Genomic DNA, 5,737 nt, shown 5'->3' with positions numbered 1-5,737 from the left:
CAGGTAATCTTTTTTGACTTGGATATAACGTTCATCATCTTTTCTCTATCTCGAGCTGCGTGCAGGAACCTATGGGCAATTTTTACGCCTACAGAACGGGGCAAACACATAGAGACAAGATATTATTTCATCAGATATCAAGTTAAAAAAAGACTGTGATGCTGACATGTTGCAAGTCTGAAGACCAAATCGCTGACATCTTCACCAATCCACTGAAGACAGAAACATTTTTGAAGCTTAAGAAGAAGCTTGGACTTGTGAGAAATGAAAGTTGGTGATGAGGAGGAGTGTTAGAATTCCTCACCAACTTAGATTGTTCTAGAACAACTTTCTAGAACTCCTTTCTAGTAACATCCTACAAAATATCTACCAAGAAGTTTCTAGGAAGATACAAGTGTAGTATTTATTTTTCTATAAACTTCTTAGTAATGTATGTCTAGGATTGACTCTTCCACACACTCTTAAACAACTATAAATAGGGGTCTTGAACTCTCATTTGGGTAAGCAAGCAAACAAGAAGTGAGCTTGAGAGTTTGAGTGTGTAGTGTACACTTGTGGGAGTGTCCACAAAATAAAAATAAAAATAAAAGAGTTGTGTGAAAGTGAGGTGTTCTTGTAAGAGCAAGTGTTGTATTCTCTAGTGTTCTATCAATAAAAGTTTTCTTTGTGTAGAGGGGTTGTATTCTACAAATTCCATCAAAGAAGCATTGCCTAGCTGATCCAGTTCAATAACTAAAGGCTCCACCCAATCCTCCTGAACAGCGATTTCACCTCCATCGAGTAACTTCAATCAATAAAAGTTTTCTTTGTGTAGAGGGGTTGTATTCTACAAATTCCATCAAAGAAGCATTGCCTAGCTGATCCAGTTCAATAACTAAAGGCTCCACCCAATCCTCCCCCGTCGTTGTAGAGTCTATAACGACGAAACATATTACCGTCGTTAATATTTACGACGGTAATTATCACCGTCGTTACCATCAGTGACGGGATATTTTCCCGTCGTTACCATCAATGACGGGATATTTTCCCGTCGTTACTATTAGTTACGGGGATATTTTCCCGTCATTACTATTAGTTACATGTCGGTTGGATACCGTCGTAAAAGTCCTCATAATGGGTAATTAGTAACCCATCAACGACGGTGCTTTCCCTTAATTAACAAAATACGATTTTTAAAACCACGATTGGATACCGTCGTAAAAGTCCTCATAATTGGTAATTAGTAACCCATCAACGACGGTGCTTTCCCTTAATTAACAAAATACGATTTTTAAAACCGTCATTGTAGATTACAAATTTCTAATATACATTAATAATAATTTTTCCATTCATAGACAACTATCAGATTATTCTCAACCTGGCACTGAGATTCACAACAAAAATATATTAAAAATACCCAATAATGAATAAGAGGGAAAATAAAAATTCCATTCATTAATAACATCAATAAATAAATTTTACCATCATCAAATATTCAATACTAATAACAAGAATTAATATCCTAATTGTTCCAAAGAAAAATACATGAAACTATCTAAAACAAATTAAAATAAAAGTTTGGGGAAGACACATCTCTGACACCTCTAATCATCGTCAAAAGAAGACTCGAGCTACCCCCTCCTAATCTTGCATGGATAGCCTGGAAAATTAAAAAAACACATAATTAAAAAATATTAATTAAGAAAATATTATCTTATTAAGTAAATTATATTTTTTAGTGCAAATAGTCGATCATAAAAGTATACAAGAGAATTTACAAAAAATAATTACCTAGTCTTGCACATGTTCTCGAGTTTGAGGAGTCAATGAAGGTGATTGCCTAAAAAAAATTCTTGCATAACTTTCACTTGTCACTCTAACTCAGACATCCTTAATGGATCTATCCAATCTCCTTTCAGTCAGCATCATGAAGGAAAGTGATCCTTATCTCGGTGGTCCTTGAGGTTTTACCATTGATGAAGGAAAATATTGTCGCTGCAGCTCTTCGCAAAATTGAGAACCAAAATGCATATACATCTCCTACAGGGAAAAAAAACCAATAACATGGATCAGAAAACAAATTCCCAAAATAATGTTAGCATGATGTAACATACAAAGGGAACATATTTTCAAATTGACAAGGGTAGTTTTATAAAGTTCTGTAGAAGAAAAACTACGTTTAATGTAAGGAACATTTTTACCAGGTAACATGACAACAACATAAAAAAAAACTAGACAAGGCAAAATATTCATTAATCAAACAAAATTCAGTTTGGATTAATAATCCAAGAATATGAATTCAAATCAAAGAAATTCCAGCTAACATGACAACAACTGTAAGAAAGGTACTATGTAGTTTCCATTTGTTATTGTTAATTAAGATTGAAAACCTAAAATAATAGTCTATACACAGAACATATATACATGTATAATTAACATACATATGTTGTATGTTGTATCGTTACATGTACATATATGATAAATCAAAATACATATGAATACCTGGATGTGCACATGCAATACACCATGATGCAAAAAATGACAAGGTAAGAGAAAGATCTAGTAAAACTTTATGAGTTATAACAGGCAACAACCCCAACAATGCAGATTTCTACATCAATTCGATAAATTATCTAAAATCTTTCTTTTGGACATATGTCTCGCATTTGAAATCGTCTGGGTTATCAGCTATAACAACCAAACCCAATTTTCAAAACCTCAAAACATTGATTAGAACTACAAAGTGCTAACCAAAAAGCTAAAAACTAATTACCTCTAGGCATATTTTGAGAGCTTCAAAGGAGAATATCCCACCACAATTGACCTAAAAACAGTACTCTGAAACCATATTTTGAGAGCAACAATATTTCAAACTACATAGTTTGAAGTATATCTTCAAATTGGCAGTGTTTAAGATACTTCTTTTATCATATTTCCTAGCTCACTAAACAAACAATGTTAAAGTATGTAAATTATGGCTTGAGTCTACACTATTTCAGCTGCTATATTATGTTACTTTACCTCTATATTTTGAGCCTTCTTTCCACAAACAAATAATTCAGATAATTTGGAATTGTTAAATATTTAATCATATGACAATCATATGAATATTAAATCACAATGACAGCTAAACATAAGCATAAGCAATCAAAAATTGACTGAAAACATGATTAAATACAAATAAAATGCACATAGCAAATTAACAATGAACGGATGCTCATATTACTTGCACACCAATTAATATTACAAGTAAGAAATATATATACCAACTAGAACAGAAATGCACAAAAAATGGAACACAATAATACCAAACTAACACAAAGAAGTTCAGCTGCAAGCTAAATATCAGAAAACCTGCTTAACTTTGCACAATTATGGGAAAACCCCCCTTAACTTTCAAAATATCAGAAACGAAATCAAAAGTAGATCACTTAAAAACGGCATACAAAGGATTAATCTTAGATGCAACATGTAATGGCATGAAACAACATTTAGAATTGTTATTTCGCATACACAATCAAGCATAGCTAAATGAAAATAATAATAAAAAGAGATACAGTTTAACTCTTTGCAACAGGATAGCGGTATCTTCTGTAAATAAAGATCAAAATATCCCGCAGGAATGAGAAGTTACCTCCAACACAAAAGTTTACGGCGTAGCAAGAAATCCCTGAGCTCACGGAACAGAATGCTTCCATCTTTCAAATCATAAGCTCTCGTCTCGCTGACCCACTTAGCTCTATCAATTTATCAAACAAAATAATCCTCCGTAAGATAAATACGATCTGGATTAACAAAATCATGGGGCAGAGCGACACATAGCGATCAGAGGCCAAGAAAATAGAAGCATCTCCCACACTCCCAGACCTGGTTACACTCATAACTACTTTGATACAAATTTCTACTGTATTTTCTCATAAACAATCACCCCGAGATAAAAAGGAAACGGAGATAAAATTTCAATTTTCGCCCCAGGATAGTGATATGTCGCCCTACAAATAGAAAATCGCAAACATCATATGCAAGAATGAGGATTTACCTCCATAAATAAGCACACCATCAGGGGTTTGGGTGACTTTGATCAGGATCTCGCGGTTCAATCCGATCTTTCTTCCCATCTTAATAATCTCCGGCGCCGACGAGGTCGGAACAGATAACAGCACTAGGGTTTTGTTTCTGATGGGGTTTTTGTTGATATCTAGGGATTTCAGTAGTTAGGGTATGGGTTTTGAGGTAACCTGGAAGAAATTGGGAATTTCTTCATAGGGAATTAGGGTTATGGTTCAAAGGAAATCAAGCGCTATTATGAAGAGGGGCTTGGAGGGTTCTCCGACTCGAGGAAGAGGAGCTGGGCCACGACGATGGCGGTCGTGTCGTCAAAGATGGGGACGTTGATGCAGACCACGCGCTCCTTCAGGAGTTGGGCGAAGATGTCGTAGGCGCTCTCGCTCTGGGAGGTGTGCGCGATCACCATCGGGATCAGGCCGTAGGACCGCGAGAGGGCGGCGGCGGAGCGAGCACGGGGAGGAGTGATGAAGAGAGGCGCAACATGGCTGGCGTTAGGGTTAGGGTTAGGGAGGGCGGCGGCAAGGGAGCAGCGATTTGGGGGTTTTTGATAGAGGGGGAATGAAGAAATGGGGTTCACGGGGCCTTTTGTCATTTTTTTTCTTTTTTGGGTTAAAAAGGTGAGGGAAATTTCCCTCCTTTGTAAAAAGATGGGTGCGAAAAGTTGCCCTAACAGTTCCAACCACCTATTGGGAATTTGAGACTGAGCATTTTTATACTAGTATCATCAATGAAGGTAATGGACCCCTTTATTTTTAAGGAGACCCAATAACGACGGTAGTAGGATCAAATCAACGAAGGGATTAGAAATCCGTTATCCCATATCACATTATTTCTTTATTATTTGAAATCACTTCACGAAGGGTTTAAAACCCGTCGTTATTATATACTCATTAATGACGGTCAACCGGTCCCTTCACTAATTTTGGTCGCTAAATATCAGATTTCTTGTAGTGATTAGCATAAGACCCTAATCACCCCCCCTCTAGGGTCTAACAATTGGTATTAGAGCTTGGTGCTCTTTGATTTAAGGTCTAATCGCCTTGAGTTAAAGATCCAAGTTAGCTTATTGTGCTAATCTAATTTTGAGCTTTATTTGTATCTTGCTTGCCTTTTATATTATGGATATGCATGGTTTAGGTTATGCCATCAATATTGCTCCTAGATTAGATAATTTCCCCTATGCCCAATGGTGTGTTAGATTTAAACTTTTTGTTCAATCTAAACACTTTGATTTATGGGAAATTATAGATGATGCTTATATTGTGCCCACTTTGGAGAAATCCAAGTGGAATAAGAATGATCATCGTATGTTTACAATGAACAATATTTTGTTAGAATATTTACAAAATGCTTTTAATTCATCTATGTCTAACAAGTTTGTTCATTTTGATAGTACTTACAAACTTTGAAAATTTATAGAAGCACATCAAGGGGACTTGGAGGCGATCCAACAAGCTTTGGAGGATCCGACTTCAAGTTCATACGGAGCAACATGCACACGGCCACTAGGCGATAGCCCTAGTGAGGTTTGCGAGTTCGAAACCATTAATGATTTACCTAATGATGAACTTGCTTGTGCTAGTGAAAAATTGTTGCATGCCTATAACTTATTGCATAAAAATTTTATTGATTTAAAAAGCAAGCATGAGGATTTGAAATCCGATCATGAGGTGTTAGCATCTAAGTTTGA

At 35.9% G+C, this 5,737-nt stretch overlaps 1 long non-coding RNA gene across 1 annotated transcript; it reads right to left on the bottom strand.

Moving 5' to 3' along the window:
• On the bottom strand, positions 1,621-4,620 carry LOC109835931. Its single transcript, XR_002245740.1, has 4 exons — positions 4,019-4,620; positions 3,614-3,718; positions 1,771-2,019; positions 1,621-1,639 (listed from the first exon to the last, which is right to left on the bottom strand). It is a non-coding gene; the product is annotated as an uncharacterized LOC109835931 (long non-coding RNA).

The sequence above is a fragment of the Asparagus officinalis genome, chromosome 4, assembly GCF_001876935.1.
Source record: "Asparagus officinalis chromosome 4, Aspof.V1, whole genome shotgun sequence".
In the NCBI taxonomy this organism is placed as follows: Eukaryota; Viridiplantae; Streptophyta; class Magnoliopsida; order Asparagales; family Asparagaceae; genus Asparagus; species Asparagus officinalis.
Note: the sequence above shows the minus strand (reverse complement) of the source record. Positions and strands in the feature narration are given on the sequence as shown.